The following is a 17,923-nucleotide window of genomic DNA, read 5'->3' on the forward strand; positions in this document are numbered from 1 at the left end:
ACCTAACTAACCTAAGGACATCACACAGATCCATGCCCGTGGCAGGAGTCGAACCTGCGACCGTAGCGGTCGCGCGGTTCCAGACTGTAGTGGCTAGAACCGCTCGGCCACTCCGGCCGGCCGAAACGTCGTTGTGATGCCCCGTGTAAGGAGGAGAAATACGTACCATCACGTTTCCGTCTTTGATAAAGGTCGGATTGTAGCCTATCGCGATTGCGGTTTATCGTATCATGACATTGCTGCGCACTTTGGACGAAATCCAATGACTGTTAGCAGAACATGGAATCGGTGGGTTCAGGAGGGTAATACGGAACGCCGTGCTGGATCCCGACGGCCTCGTATCACTAGCAGTCGAGATGACAGGCATCTTATCCGCATGGCTGTAACAGATCGTGCAGCCACGTCTCCATCCCTGAGTCAACAGATGGGGACGTTTGCAAGACAACCATCTCCACCAACAGTTCGACGACGTTTGCAGCAGTATGATCAGCTCGGAGACCATGGCTGCGGTTACCCTCCACGCTGCATCACAGACAGGAGCGCCTGCGATGGTGTACTTAAAGACGAACCTGGGTGCACCAATGGCATAACGTCATTTTTTTGGATGAATCCAGGTTCTATTTACAGCATCATGATGATCGCATCCGTGTTTGGCGACATCGCGGTGAATGCACATTGGAAGCGTGTATTTGTCATCGCCATACTGGCGTATCACCCGGCGAGGTGGTATGGGGTGCCATTGGTTACACGCCTCGGTCACCTCTTGTTCGCATTGACGGCACTTTGAACAGTGGACGTTACATTTCAGATGTGTTACGACCCGTGGCTCTACCCTTCATTCGATCCCTGCGAAACCCTACATTTCAGCAGGATAATGCACGACCGCATGTTGCAGGTACGCGCCTTTCTGGTTAAAGAAAATGTTCGACTGCTGCCCTGGCCAGCACATTCTCCAGATCTCTCACCAATTGAAAACCTCTGGTCAATGGTGGCCGAGCAACTGGCTCGTCACAATACGCCAGTCACTACTCTCGATAAACTGTGGTATCGTGTTGAAGCTGCATGGGCAGCAGTAGCTGTACACGCCACACGCCATCCAAGCTCTGTTTGATTCAATGCCCAGGCGTATCAAGGCCGTTATTACGGCCAGAGATGGTTGTTCTGGGTACTGATTTCTCAGGATCTATGCACCTAAATCGCGTGAAAATGTAATCACATGTCAGTTCTAGTATAATATATCTGTCCAGTGAATACTCGTTTATTTCTTTATTACTTCTTGGTGAAGCAATTTTAATGGCCAGTAGTGAATAATACTAGCTTAGTGCCCGCTGCTTCTCTCGCGTAGACTGTATGGTTTACAGAGATTTTATTTTATTTTATCTACTCGATTTTTTGTGTTGTACACAAATTGCAACATATTCTAAGCTTTTAACACTAATTAAGTCCGTATGAGCACCATTTTTTCCTATTGTACTTCTGAGCAAAAATCGATTCCGATGGCTGGAGTCCAAAGTTTTTGTTAATCATTTCTTTTGCGTTCTTGTGGAGGTATTTACATAGCAACTTTCATCCCCCAACAATATTTCTTTACATCTGACGAGAAATAAAGAACAAATTTTCATAATTTCCACTTTAAATTTTTTTCCTAGATCTAGCTTTAAAAATGCTGTCATAGTTAGTTAGTAATGATTTACTTTCCATAAAACTTTCACCAACTATTTTATAACCTTAGCAGTTTAATTTCCAAATTATTTTCTGACTGAGAAACCAAATACCAGATTTCGTAGTTCTAGCTTCAAAACTTTCTTAATGACGACATGTTTTCAAAACAGCCTTTCATCCCCTATTTCACCCCTATAGGAGGGGAAATTCGGACAATCCCTTCTTAAGTGATGCCTACAGTGTTAGATCCACCATTCTCCAAATTTCACGTTTCTATACTTAGCGGTTTCGGCTGGGCGGTGGTGAGTCAGTGAATTAGTCTGGCCCTTTTTCGCTCCTTTAGGGGTTGAATTTCCAAAAAACAGTTAAACACCTATTTTCTGCATCTCTAACCGAGAAGTCAAACGCCAGTTTTAAAAGATTTATCTTTAAAAAGGCTTTTTCAGTGAAATATTTTCATAAATCGTTTCACTCATATTTCATACCCTCAGGAGCTGAACTTCTGAAGACAGTCACATGCCTGTCTTATTTGTAACAGAAAATCCAAATACAAATTTTCATAGATTCAGCTTCAAAAATCCTCGGACCCCCTAAGGGTTGAACAACCGTTGCAACATATTGACAGGCAATCTTCTGCAACACAAAGATGCAATCTGTGAACATTCCTGGACCTTCGGACTTGATGGCGCGCTTCAATTAACGCAAAGTGGTGAGTTGGCACTTAACAAAATATTTTATTTTCATCTGTCTCATGTTCATTTCACTGCATCTTCTACTTGCGCCTCATGATATGACCATAACAATAATATCACAGAAATTAGAAAGAATACGGTTTACCAAGAACCATTCGTCGCAAGGGCCATTTCCGAATGTAACAGGGAGTTGGAGGAGGAGCGAGGTGGGGGATGGGAGGGTGAGGTACAGATAGAGGTACCATAATTCACCTCCGCCACATACTGTAAGCCGATTCTCTGAATATGTACGTAGATGTATTGTTCCTACTGGATTGTATTCGCACAATAAGTAAAATTACGTTATTTGCTGTTCCTCCTGACGCTGTAATTTTCATGGCCGGTCATGGATTTCCAGCATTCCCGCCCACACAGCCGTTCTTGGTATCCCCGGATTGAATTCGCATGGCGGATTATTGAACCGGTCTGCCTGAAGATGGTTTTTTGATTGTTTCTCCCATCCACGTCGGCGAATAGCGCGCTACTAGCCACGTCCAACCTCGGATTCATGCTAGGCGAATATTTATAATACTTTCTCACGCTTCAACAAAAGAATTATTTACGACGCAGGGAGATGGGGTACACAGTGTGGCGCCTTGCCCACTCGTCTCCTATAGTGTGCCTAAAGGATGCTGAGTTCTCGGAATGCTATACAACTAACAACTATTCAAGCAAAATCACATTAGTAGTTTTTATTACAAATAAGAAGATTGACAATACTTGACTTTAAATTTACGACGGTGTCGCAAGTGATGGGCGACATGCAAACAATATAAATCCTTTGCTGTATACAAGGTCCATGTAAGGAATTGATATGTGTGACATGTCAATGGCCGGCCCGGGTGGCCGAGCGGTTCTAGGCGCTACAGTGTGGAACGGCGCAACCGCTACGGTCGCAGGTTCGAATCCTGCATGGATGTGTGTGATGTCCTTAGGTTAGTTAGGTTTAAGTAGTTCTAAGTTCTAGGGGACTGATGAGCTCAGAAGTTAAGTCCCATAGTGCTCAGAGTCATTTTGAGCCACATGTCAATGCTGTCGTAGTGGTCTCCTAGTACTGTCCACTAATGTTCGGCCGAGGTTGACAGGAGCGGTGCTTATATTCTCTTCGGCTAGGGGGCGATCCTGTCGTGGTGCGATCCTATTTAGAGCACCCTTGGCCTACTTCGTCTCACCGCCTTCTCTCTCTTGCGTTATTCATCTTCGTTCCGGCGCTTGTGGTTAAGCCAGAACACACATATTCCATGTTGATAGGGTGGGGGGGAGGGGGTCGAAGAGGAGTGGGCGGTCCTCAAGGACATACGGCCACCAACTACGGCTAACACCGACAAAACCCTTATAGCAAGACAGACGGCTTAGGGACATGGGAAAATGCAAGGTGGAAGGAGTGTATTTCCAGCAGCATCACGAACATTCACTGGTGCAGTTTTTAATTACAGGGGGTGTAGAAAAATACAGAAACACCAAAAAGGCAACAGATCACCATGCTGAATACAGGGAAGGAAACCTGTTAAGTTCAAAACAGTATCTAGTCGTCCCAGAGTGCATAAATAGAGGTCCTGTGTGGTTTTCAGAGGATCATATTCTATTTTTCGAAGGGACAAGTTCAGATAACGATGATGGATAGCGATCTCCAATGCAGGCCACAAAGACTCTATAATAATGAGATCTGGTGACAGTGGTGGCCAGGGGAGATACGACAATTCATCTTCGAGCTCACAAAACCAGTTTTGGACGATACGAGCGGTGTGAGCAGGGACCCTGTCCGTTTGGAACAAGGCATCGCCATTGACGAACAAACAGTCTACGAGGGCTTGCTGAAAAGTAATACTCCCGAATTTTTTACGTGAAAACATTTAAGATTTTTAAATAAAATGGTTCAAATGGCTCTGAGCACTATGGGACCTACATCGGAGGTCATCAGTCCCCTAGAACTTAGAACTACTTAAACCTAACTAGCCTAAGGACATCACACACATCTATGCCCGAAGCAGGATTCGAGCCTGCGACAGTAGCGGTAGCGCGGTTCCGGACTGAAGTGCCTAGAACCGCTCTGCCACAACGGCCGGCTTTTAAATAAAACTAACCTTATTAACATTCTACATTTTTACTCGTCGTGTGTATGTACATATTTCGTAACAAAATCACCCTTGCGAGAAACACATTTCTCCCAGCTAGAGGCCAGTTTGCTGATACTTTCACTATATAATGTTTCACTTTGTTGACGGAGCCACAACCTCATCTCTACTAGCGCCGCTTCATCTCTATCAAAGCAAAGTGCTCGAAGGTGTACTTAAAGTTTTATGGAAATCGGATAGGACCAAGTCGAGACTGTATGAAGGATGATCGATGACAGTGAACCGAAGGAGTATGATGGTTGCCGATGTCGCAGCGCTCGTGTGTGGTGTGGCATTGTTATGCCGAGGGAGAGCGAGTTCCGAATGTGGACGAACTCTTCGACTCCGTACATTCAGAAACTCTATTAGAGCACGATGTTTCTTACACATCGACATAGTTACATTACACGCCGCCATGTTACACGCTACACTTCGAAGTCCTCCAGCGGCAGAGGGCTGCAAATATGTACACACGACGAATTAAGGTGTAGAATTGTTTAAAAAACTTTAAGAACTTTCACTTGAAAAATTCGCGGCATTGCTTTTCTACACAACCTAGTTAAGTGGGATGGAACTGACCAGCCAGAATGTGTCACATAATCCTTGACGGTGAAGCGACGCTGCTCAGTAACCATGGGACCTATGGAATACAACGTTATGGTTGCCCAAACTATTTTTCCATTGCTTCATAGTCCCTATCTTATGGCTTCCACACCGCGTTTTCCAGTTACAGGATTTTGTATCGCTGATGAGTAGTTTTGGAATTCCAGCTCACTCTGCAATTCCCTGCTAATGGAGCTCCCTTTTAGAAGTTTGCAGTTCACTCAAGTTTTAATGTTACAGCACTGCATATGGAGTACATGGAATGATGACATTTGCAGATCAACGGCACAAGCAGTTCTGAGGTGTCAAGCATCGACCCATGCTGAAACACCCATTCTGGTATATGGCGTCTCCTCTACAGGCGGCAATGCATGTGAGACTCTGACATCCAATCGAACGTACAAATGGCGAATACTGTCCTGGGATACGTTATTTCAAGCCTGCTCGATTTGTTCACGTATTTGCGTAGAAGTTGTTTGTTGGCGGGTAGCACGAGTTACTTCTCGTCCTATCGTATCCCAGACGTGCTTGACTAGGGACAAGTCTGGAAATAGTGCTGATCTGGGACCTTGCCGCACATCTTTCAGAGCACGTGAGTCTCACGGGCAGTGTGTGGGTGAGTACTATGCTGTTGAACAACGCATCACCTTCGTTTTGCAACAGTGGCAACACAGTGGGTCTACAACATTCTGCACGCACGGAGCAGTTCATAAGGCCTGGAGTGGCTTACAAGGGAACCTCCCCATCGCACTCCCCTCAGATTTAGTTATAAGTTGGCACAGTGGATAGGCCTTGAAAAACTGAACACAGATCATTCGAGAAAACAGGAAGAAGTTGTGTGGAACTACGAAAAAAATAAGCAAAATATACAAACTGAGTAGTCCATGTGCAAGATAGGCAGCATCAAGGATAACGTGAGGTTAGGAGCGCCGTGGTCCCGTGGTTAGCGTGAGCAGTTGTGGAACGAGAGGTCCTTGGTTGAAATCTTCCCTCGTGTGAAAATTTTTCTTTATTTTCGCAAAGTTATGATCTGTCCGTTTGTTCATTGACGTCTCTGTTCACTGTAATAAGTTTAGTGTCTATGTTTTGCGACCGCACCGCAAACTTACAGTTCGGAAAATATTGATTGACCTTCTTATTGAAGTCGCGAGCTATATTTGCTGGATTCATATTGCCCACGGAACACATCTCACGTATTTAATGCACTCCCGTCCAAAGTAGCGAACAGTCAACTGCCAGCCAGGGAGCCTCGTTAGCAGCAATACTCCTCTTCCGTGCGCTGTTGTCGACTGACGTCGTGTGTTTCGATGTTTGTTTACGTGTACCATCCTCATGCTACGGCGCAGTTACCTCGCATCGGACGGACGGACGGACAGATAATAATTGTCTGAAAATAAAAAAAATAAACTCTTCACTCGAGGGTAGACTTGAACCCAGGACCTCTTGAACCGCAGTTGCTCACGCTAACCACTGGACCAGGACGCTCCTGAGCTCACTTCATCCTTGTTGTTGCCTATCTTGCACATGGACTACTCAGTTTGTATATTTTTCTATTTTTTTCATAGTTCCACACAACTTCTTCCTGTTTTCTAGATTGATCTGCGTTCAGTTTTTCAAGGCCTATCCACTGTGCCAACTTATAACTAAATCTGAGGGGGGGGGAGGTTCCCTTGTTAGTAGTGTCTTAGACGGATGCACTCTATGGGGCGGCGCTCACCAGGTCCAGGTCGCACACGCACACGACCATCACTTGTGTGCACCCTGAATCTGTTTTCATTGCTGAAGACCAAGGCGCACTGTTCCATCTCTGAGGTGAACTTCTGGCGGCAACAGCCGAGCCGCGCACCTCGATGATGTGGAAGAAGGGCTAGAGGTATCCGTGCCCTAGTCCCATTGCTAATAACAGGTTTGCAACAGTTGATGTTGACACATCTGGGCACACACCACCTATTTTATCTGAGGTGTGATAGCTGCGCCATTTGCCACCGCTTCCCTTACAGTATTACGATCCTGGTTGGCCGTCTGTGCTGCTTGGACGCCCGGAACCTCGTCTACGGGTGTGAGAATGTTCCCCCGACCACTTGTAACACAGAAAATGCAGGATGCATGGCACCAGCTACCGATATATAATTTTTTTGCTGATGTATATGTAAATTGTAAACTCCTTGGGTAGGAAGTTGTTGCGCAGGGCGTGTGGAGAGAGAGAGAGAGAGACGGGTTCTAGTGCTTGTAGTGTGCGGAAGTGTGGTGTTAACGCTCTCGCAGTAGAGAGTACAATTTTCGACGGCATCATGTACGTGCGCCGGCCAGATGTCTAATAGCAGGAATACGGACAGTGGACGAGCGGAAGAGGCTGTGTTAATTACGATTGCCGTTCCTGTAACTAGCCGTGGTTCCACAAGATGCTACTGTCTTCAACAGCAGCAGCACTTCCAGGAACACAGCTTCGTCGTATGCACAGCACTGAAGTAAGACTGTTCATTGGTAGATAGTATTAACGGCTGACCCAGCACCACAACTGATAGTGATTTGATTGATAAAATGTATTTAAATAATAATCACTTAAACTAAAAAAAGTACGTGACAACCTTCAGTTGCCACGTCAGTGTTTAATAATACATGTCTATTGTTTCCCATAATCTTGTACAAGAATTAGAATGTAAATTTCCCTAGTGCGCTGGTGACCGTTAATTGTTTCCTTTTCGTTCATTAGTGTAACTTTTGGATTCATGAACATGGTACCCATTTTCTGTCCAGTGTTGTTCGTGAGTGAGTGCACAAAATAACTTTCATTTTTTTTCCAAATTATAGTCCTGTTCGGTTTAATTACTTTTTTTAGTGGAGTTTTCCATCAGAAGGGTTGGTTGTACACTTTCCTCCCACTTATCGGTATTACTTCTTCGGGAGAGATAGCCTTATCCAGTTAGTAAAAATCAATTAGGCACACACGCGATCCACGGTCATATTTTATCTCGTAAGCAGGATAGGCCGATTAGTAAGGGGGAGGTTACACACTGACATCAGAATCTTTGCACAACTGACGCAGCACTCAACTTGGGTGTCAATTCTACGTCTGAATCTACAAAAGCCAACTTACGGAGCATGGCGGAGGGTACGCCGTACCACAACTAGTCATTTCCTGTTCTGTTCCACTAGAAAATAGAACGAGAGAAAAAAATTGTCTATATCATCCGTAGGAGCCCTAATTTCTCGTATCTTAGTTTCGTGGCCCTTACGTGCAGTGTATGTTGGAGGCAACAGAATCATTCTGCAATCAGCTTCAGTTGCCGATTCTCTAAATTTTCTCGATAGTATTCCTCAAAAAGAACATCGCCTTCCCTCCAAGACTTCCCATTTGAGATCCCAGAGCATCTCTGTAACACTTGGGTGTTGTTCGAACCCAGCACCAAGAAACTAGCAGCCCACCTAGAGTATTGCTTCGATGTCTTCCTTTAATCACGCAGGCCATTGTGGCCGAGCGGTTCTAGGCGCTTCAATCCGGAACCGCGCTGATGCTACGGTCGCAGGTTCGAATCCTGCCTCGCACATGGATGTGTGTTGTCCTTAGGTTAGTTAGGTTTAAGTAGTTCTAAGACTAGGGGCCTGATGACCTCAAATGTTAGGTCCCATGGAGCTTAGAGCCATTTGGACCATGTTTTCTTTCTTTAATCCAACCTGGTACACAACACTCTAAAGTACTTAAGAATTAGTCGCACAAATGTTCAATATACGGTCTCATTTACAGATGAACCATATTTTGCTAGGATTATATGAATAAACCGAAGTTGACCAGTCGCCTTTCCTATCACAGTCCTCACACACTCGTTCCATTTCATACCGCTTTGCAGCATTACGCCTAGATATTTAAATGACGTGACTTTGTAAAGCAGGACAATACTAATGCTGTATCCTAAAATTACGGGTTTGTTTTTCCTATTCATCCACATTAATTTACAATTATCTACATTTAGAGTGAGCTGGCATTCATCACACCAACTAGAAATTTTGTCCAAGTCATCTTATATTCTCCAGCAGTTACTCAACATCGACACCTTACCATACACGGCAGCGTCATCAGCAACTAATCTCAATTGCTGCCCAACCTTTCCGCCAATCATTTATGTATATAGAGAACAACAGTGGTCCTTCTACATTTCCCTGGGTCATTCTGCTGAACACTCGCCGTCAAAGATAACATATTTCACTCTATCTGTGAACCTATTCCATATGCTCGCACCTTAGTTGACAGCCTGCAATGGGGTAACGTGTCAAATGCTTTCCAGAAATCCAGAAGTATGGAGTCTGCCTATTGCCCTTCATCCATAGTTCTCAACGTAACATGTGAGAAAAGGGCAACCTCAGTGTCGCACGAACGATGCTTTCCGAAACCACGCTGATTTGTGGACCTAACATGCTTCATCTCAAGAAAATGTATTATATTCGAACTGAGAATATGTTCTAGGATTCTGTAGCAAACCGATTTTAGGGATATTCGTCTGTAATTTTGTGGGTCGGTTATTTTGCCTTTCTTATAGACGGGGTCGTCTGCGCTTTTTTCAAGTCTCTTGGGGCTTTGTGCTATGCGAGAGATTTGCGTGAAATGCGACTAAGCAAGGGGCCAATGCTGTTGAGTACTCTTTGTAAAACCGAATTGGTTTTAAGCTCCTTCAGTTGTTACTGTACGTCAGGAATGCTTATTACTATTTCGTCTATAAGGGAGTATGTTGGATCGTCAAACGTCGGTATGTTTGTATGATTCTCCCGCATGAACGATTTCTTGAACGTGGAACTTAAAATGTTTTGCTATCTTGAACGGCCACACGAGACTGGTCAACAAGTGACTGGATGGAAGCCTTAGGCACACTTAGCGATTTTAGGTAGCACCAGAATTTTCTCTGATTCACAGCCCATTGTCCGAAAGCATCTTCAGGCCACTCAGACGGGCACAATTTGAACCGTTTCAAACTCGCTCCATTGGCTGTAAGACGCACGAGTGCACTTGCTTCACACGTTTGCACCACACTGAGCCTTCTGACTACGAGCATTCCATATTTAAGGGTAGCTATGCCCTGGTAGCTATGCCACTACGCTCTCTATTGGCGGACAACGTTGAAACAGTTATCAGTACATCTACTTTCCCCCAGGTGGCATATACCGTCATCGGATCAAAATCGATTTCGTCTTCTTTTTTTCAAACCCTTCTACTTGGTGTATCTTAGAATATAAGGTTGGAGGTCACATATGTCACGCGGAGGAAGACACCTTTTTCTCGCTGAAAGAATAATTCGATTGTGATGTGGGTGGTCCCGGCACTTGTCGATAGCGCGGCGTCGCACGTCAAAGGCACGCGTCTGCTTGCCAGGTAGCGGAGCAGTCAGGCGGCAGAGCGCCCTGCGTCTGGCGGGTGGCGTCGGGCGCCTAGCGGCTGAATAATTCCGGCGCGGCGGCGGAGCGGTGCCGTTTTCGTTTGGTGGGGGCGCAACCGGCCGCCGGCTCGTCACTAATGCAGGCCTGCCTGTCGCCCTGAGTGCGCCGCCTCGTACCGCTAATGCCGAGCACAGCCGACCGCCGAGACGAGCAGCGGGCACTGTGTCGCCCACGCTCGTGGACCCCTCTGACGGGACGTGTCGAAGGAGTCGCTCTAGCTTTCTTTTCCACTGCACGAGTAACCGAGCAATGACACCACCACCAAACACAGTTGTCAGCAGTTCCTTCACCTAAGAAGACCAAGTAAATGTCCCAGAAATCGAATTAAGAACAACTGCCAACAGGGAGAGTCTGACATGTGGGTCACTGATTTTGGTAAGGTTTTGCAAGGACCTTGGTGTCGTTATCTTTAGTCCGAAGACTGGTTTGGTGCAGTTCTCTACGTTACTCTGTCCTGTGCAAGAGTCTTCATCTCTAGATAACGGCTTGTAACACGCCCGGGAGTACGAATGGATGGGGTAATTTAAACTGACTTCCCGTTTCGTGACCGTGAGGCCTGTCCACACCACGTACCTGATAATCACTGATGCTGGCTTGCCTGAAATTATTAATCGAAATATGCAAACGAATAAGGGGAACCACTCGTCGTTAAAACACAACACTGTTCGACGTCTGGTATGAACAACTATATTCTGAGACGATTAAAGAAAAATCGCAGGTTGCACTGTTTACATTCTAATTCAGAAGTGTTATCCCAATTAATGGATGATTAACAGTCCACAAAACATTATTTAGACGAGCGTACGCGTAACCGACACGATGCGGGTGATTGTTGATGATGCGGAAGCCGAATGATCGAACGAAAGTTCTTAAGCTCGTCACACATACAGATACTTGGTAATAGTCCTCCTTGGCACTAGTAATGATATAACACTGTTCGTAAAGGTAATTTTTCAGTTCTCAGTTCTCACTTGTACGAGCGTGGGCGTAACCGTCGCGGCGCGGCTGATTGTTGATAATGCGGAAACGCAATGATCGAACGCACGTCCTCACGCTCGCTACAAGACACTGGCACTTGACTGCACACTCTTATGGTAATTAATTTTACTGATTCACATTGGTTCATTCTGGGAGACCGAACACGGCGCGGATGATCGAGCTGTGCGACACGCAACGAGAGGAAACATAAACACGTTATCGACGGCAGAGCTCATTTTTTCATTACTTCTTGACGCACTTTCCTCTGGATCACTTCCGTATTTCATCACTTTACTGTAACAGCACTTGTAGCAACACTTCAACCTGAATACTAAAAAAAGCCTCTCACATACAGAGCTATACACTACACAACATAACAGTACCGTGTCCCGCGCTCGACTCTCAGACGCGGATGCCCGCAAAGGTACTCCACAACTAAGCCAGCGATATGACAATGCGCTTACAGGCTGCAACCAAGAACTTTTGAATCTGCTTGCTATATTCACCTCTTGATCTCCCTCTACGAATTTTACCCCCGAAACTACCCTCCAATACTAGATTGGTGATCGTCCATATTTCACTTCCATACAAGGCTACACTCCATTCAAATACTTTCAGAAAAGACTTCCTAACACTTAAATCTATATTCGATGTTAGGATTTCTTTTCTCCAGAGGGGCTTTTCTCACCTCTGACAGCCTACACTTTATATCCTCTCTACTTCGGCTACCATCAGTTACTTTGCTGCCCGAATAGCAAAACTCAGCTGCAACTTTTAATTGTCTCGTTTTCTAATCTAATTGCCGCTCTATAACCTTATTTAATTCGACTATATTTCATTATCCTTGTTTCGCTTTTGTTGTTGATCATCTTATACCCACCTCTCAAGCCACTGTCCACTCCGTTCAACTGCTCTTCAAAGTCGTTAGTTGTCTCTGACAATAACAATGTCATTGGCAAAACTGAAAGTTTCTATTGATTCCTTATCCAGATTTTCCTTTGGTTTCTTTTACTGCTTGCTTAATGTACAGATTGAATAACATCTGGGATAAGCTAGAACCCTATTTCACTCTCATATCAATCACTGCTTTCTTTTCGTACCCCTCGACTCTTATAATTGACAAGTTGTAGTAGCCTTTCGCTCCCTGTTTTTGGCACCTACTACCTTCAGAATTTAAAAAAAAGTGCTCCAGTCAACATTGTCAAAAGCTTTCTCTATGTCTACAAATGCTGTAAGTGTAGATTTGACTTTCTTTAACCTGTGACTAAGATAAGTCCTAGAGTCAGTACAGCCTCGTGTGTGCCCACATTTCTCCTGAATCCAAACTGATCTTCCCAGAGGTCGGCTTCTACGAGTTTTTCCATTCTTCTGTAAAGGATACGTTTTAATATTTTGCAACCATGACTTATTCACGTTATATATTGAATATAAAGAAACATCTGTTGTGTTAAATACCCTCCAGGTTTTGAAAAAAAAAAAAAGAGATCGAGCTTAAATTAGATGATGGAAAATCGTAATTTCAATGTTGTACATCGAAAGATCGTCTAGAAACAAACATTTTTATCAATATAAAATTGGGTCCAAAGTTAATAACGTTCGGTCTACTAACGTTCTCGTGTTTTCATGCCGTAACTTGGTCGGCGGTCGAGCGGTCAAGACAAACGTTCCACCCCAGCACTTGGACGAACGGAGTCTTATGGATCCACGGCCAGGCCGTGAAGTATCTCTACTGTGACGACCCTGAGTACATTCTTGATTTCTGACGTTATCTACATGAGCGGCACCTTTCCATTGTTCGTCACCCACAATACTGTCGACCTTTTTTAATTTATGGAGTGTCTTGCACTAGCCACCGAGTAGTTGTAACGTCCCCGATTTGACTGATCATATACTTTAACGAACGAACGTGGCATAAATACGGACTGAAACGAGAAGACACGCCGAGTGACCCGGCGTCACGTAAGATGGCGTTTCGCTTCTGCCGTGTCTGTTACTATTTTGTTCATATTTTTTTCTTCTCAATGTCCACCACGCGCTAGAAGCGTCTTTAGTTCTCCCTCTCCGACCCGGCACCGCGTACCATACGTCTTACTCTCTGGTTCTTCATGGACACGTAAAAGTAAGAAATAAAATACGAAAAAATAATAGAATTGTTACTCTAGGGCTGTTAATTACAATATTTACCTTAGCTTTTGGTTTACCACATACTTACACTTCTCTCCTCTTTCCTCAACGTGTGACGGGGACAGCGTCGCTAGGCCTAGGGTTGTGACCCTTGTCCTCTTTGTGCCCTAGCGTCCTCCTATATACCTCAGACTGACAAAAAAATTGTATAGTTGTCAATCAGGTAAACGTAAATAAAAGGGCATTAGACCACCACAACTGCTGGGCCGTGTTCGATTCCTGGTCGTGTATTTTATTTTTTGGAATACCTTTCTTTCCTTTTTTTAAAAAAGTAAAATATCAGATGGTATGATTAATAATCTAATAATATATATCATTATGTATTGACAGCTATTTTCATCATGATACATGACGCGCTAGATAGGATTTACGTAGACTATGATGCTTAACCGACCTGCAACGAAAATGTGATACCACCGACATGATCCTCTCTTTGTGAACGGTGTGACGCTTAGTTTCTCCGGCAACTAAAAAATTTCATCATACAACTTCAAAATCATGCTGCATCACAGCAGAGCAGATATTTACAAGACAGGAAGACAGGGCGGATGTTACCAAAATTCATGCGTTGGTCCGTAACCCATTGTCCGCGCCTTTCTTTCATGATGTGCTTTTACATTTGTTTCTAAATGTTTTTAGCAGCCAGAATCAGATATGTTTTTTAGGTACCATGTACCAGAAAACATGTCAAGACGGCGAGATTTGGTTCATATGTTGATCATGGTATGAGAAATATCTATATTTTGTCTGCCTCTACGATAAATTTCACCCCACTGAATGCGAGAACGCTTAAAAATAGACGACCAGTTAGGATTTCGCGGTAATATACTTAAGGTGTATTCTTGTTTTATGTATTACGATGAGAACAACTTTCAATACATTATAGTATACACTTATTTGATTCTTAATCACACTTTCCGATGTAAAGTAAAGTATTCCGATTATCAGAATATTAGCATATACACCGAAAAAATATCGAATAGAAAAATGACACCACCACTGACCTCAATCTGCTAGACAATTGCAGATGCGCTACTTACATCTGCTAAAATAGCTAGCGCTCACCAACCAGCACCGAATGGGGCAGGGGATATTGCTGTCGTCTCAATGGCCTGGAGCAGCCGGTTCACCGGCTTAACATTCAGTTCCCAAAAATGAAACATGGAGTGGATGCTATTGCCGATATGACAGACGAGTTTTGTTGCTAAATCCACGACAAAGCAGGGGAAAAACACACTAGCGTGGAGGCACATGTAACTTCCCACCTTTTGTTTACAATTTTAAGAGCAAACGCGGTGTCTGTCCTTCGAAGACATGCGCAAATGAAACAATGTGTCGCACTCAGTTATTCCCTGGGCCTGCAGGTCGGCCGTATACAAGCCTTATGGAAGTGCCAGACCGGCTTTCGATTGCCGCAGAGAGGATCGTTGCCACGGGTTCAGCGACGAACTATCCATTCTCTCCAAAGCGGGCCCCGCTAGATCTAGTTAAACGCTCTTCCTGCCAACAAGGGAAGCTATAGGGACGCTTCCGGCGGAGCCAAACTGCCTGCTTTCTCAGACACACTGCTCCAACTCACTAGATAGCTACGAAATACCCGTAGAAAATGAAATAATATAGTATAGCGATATTTTTCAGTAACGTCACAACTATTAAAAAGCTTTGATTTAATACTGTTACCGGTTTCGGGCTGCCAAGACCATATTAAGGTGACCAATTTTTTTAATTACAGTAATGCATTCGTCTGTAGCATTCCGCCCACTCCTGCAATTTACTCTAGAGGGCAGACTTTCGTCTTCTTTTCGTTCACAAGCCTTTTCAGGACGATGTAAAGAGAAAACACAGTATGGACAAAAACACTTCAAAATATTCCCCATGTTGATTGCAGCCTCAGACAAATGGTTTACATGTTCAAAGAGTCTGTGTGTCACATTGTTATCTTATGAATGGGTGTGGTCGTTACACTTCACCTCTTTGTATGTGGTCCTGTATACGTTTTAGGACCAAAACAAGACGAAAATTCGCCCATTAGGACAAACTGCAGTAGCATACGGCATGCTGCTAATAAACACGTTAACTAAAAAAAGTTAGCCAAGGTGAGCGTTGCAGTCCTAAACCGGCTATAGCAAAGAGTAAACACTTTTAAAAGGAATTATGGCTGGCTGCGTTAAAAAAAGACCTTAATGGCTGCGAAGTTGATCAAGATGCAGCACAGATAAAATAAGAGTGTGATGTGTTTTAGTGCTGTCACTGCATTTGTCTCCAGGGTCTCAAACTGTACCCTGAGGTGTCACATAACAAAATATTTGTGACCCACTTTAAAACCAACAATGGGCGCTTTGGAACTCTGCAGAAGGTGCACATCAGTAGCGTTACAGCTGTAAAACAACCGTAGGCTACCGTAGACGATCATAAGTAAGCGTACACTACGGAAGTTTCCAAGTAGCCTTGGTCACTTAGGAACTTAATCGCGTTACTTGTATTTTAGGTGTGTTCCATACCTATCGGGCGTTACCTTATTTCGATCGCATAGTTTGTGTATGCAATCAGTGACTCACTAGATTCCCCTAGAAACCGGAAGCGGTGAACCATCTACAAGCTGACTTAGGATGTATAAAGGGCTGTTGTAGCAAATGCAAGAAAGAACATCATATTGTGCTAGAAAACGCTATTTCCTGAAAAAAGTAAAGTTAAAAAAACACCAAACAAAAACATATTAAACATCACTATTATGCTTCGTCGAAACTATATTAATCGTGTTTCTGTTATTCATAATCAACTTTCGCACATATGAAGAATAACAGGAAACTCTTGCCTCTGATCATGATGAAGAAGATCGTTCTATTGAGTACAAAATAACAACAATGAGCTACAGATTTTTGTTTGTTTGTGGATATGAACTGTACTTGCATCAAAATTAATTGCTTTGGTTATGTAAAAGCGCAGAAGTTAAGCGATCAACTAATTGTTATTATTTATAAAATGAAATTTCAATTGTGTTAGGATATAAAATACACAATGGACTCAAACGGAACGCTGTGCGTTTCTATTCACGTCTTAAACAAACAAACAAACTTAAAAATGAAAGACGTCATCGGCTTATAGATTTCACACATTCATTTATTTTTCTTTCCCTACCGAAGCTATCAATAGTACCGGTAATCGTACCATTTGCTAGGTCATTTATGATTTGACCAAAACTTCCAAACGGTTGTTCTGATAGAGCGCAACTGTAGGCAGCAGGCTATTACGTCATCCGCCATCGTGTGACGCTCCCATGCTGACGTAAGTAAGGAATTAGCACAGTGAAATGCGTGGACGTGGAGACGTGACAGAATAGCAGAAACGAGCATTCGTGTTTGTCACGTGCTACGAACACACAATCAATGAAGTTGTCTGATGGTGTTTAAGCGTGTCTACAAAGAGTAGTGTACCTCTGCAGCCATACAAAACGGTGCAAGAACACTGGTCGTAGAAATATCCTAACCGACAACGACAGGAGACAAGTATCAAATGGTTTCAAAACCTACAATTGCTCCTGTCAGTGGGAGCAAGTTCATTTCCGAGCGAACATTGAAAAAGGAACTCCGTGCGATGAAAATCAGTAGTCGGGGATCTACCACACCAGCACGCCTTCGATGGGACTCACAATACGCTGAAAAATATCTGAGTGGAATTGTGTAACGTCATCCAGTTAGTCAGATTTTTATTCTTTTCAGATTATCCAAGGCAACGAGTGCTCTGACGGTCCAATGAGGGGTCTAACCCACAGTGTGTGAAAGTTACATATCAGGCCAGATATCCTTTATATCCTTATCCAACTGATGAAACGGCTTTAATATGGTAGGATCGTACATGAAAAGTAAAAGAGCTCACTGATGCCCCTGAAATACTGGTTGTTTATAAATGAATGTCAGGGTTTTAACGCTTTATAATATTTATTATATTAAACTTACAGTTATAAATGATATGTCAAATGAAAGAGCAACTCAAACAGTTTTACCAAGAACCTTATAAATGTTCAATGTGAGCACCATTTGTCACACGGCACACATCATGTCTACAGCAGAGTTCTTCCCAAACGTTGATAAGTGTGTCTTCAGTGATTGTAGCAACAGCTGCTTCAAGCCAAATTCAGTGAGGTCTTCTGTTAGCGGAGGCACGTACACACGTTCCTTGATGAAGCCCCAAAGGAAAAAGTCGCATGGCGTTAGGTCGGATGAA

This window comes from Schistocerca cancellata, chromosome 2 (genome assembly GCF_023864275.1).
Source record: "Schistocerca cancellata isolate TAMUIC-IGC-003103 chromosome 2, iqSchCanc2.1, whole genome shotgun sequence".
Classification (NCBI taxonomy): domain Eukaryota; kingdom Metazoa; phylum Arthropoda; class Insecta; order Orthoptera; family Acrididae; genus Schistocerca; species Schistocerca cancellata.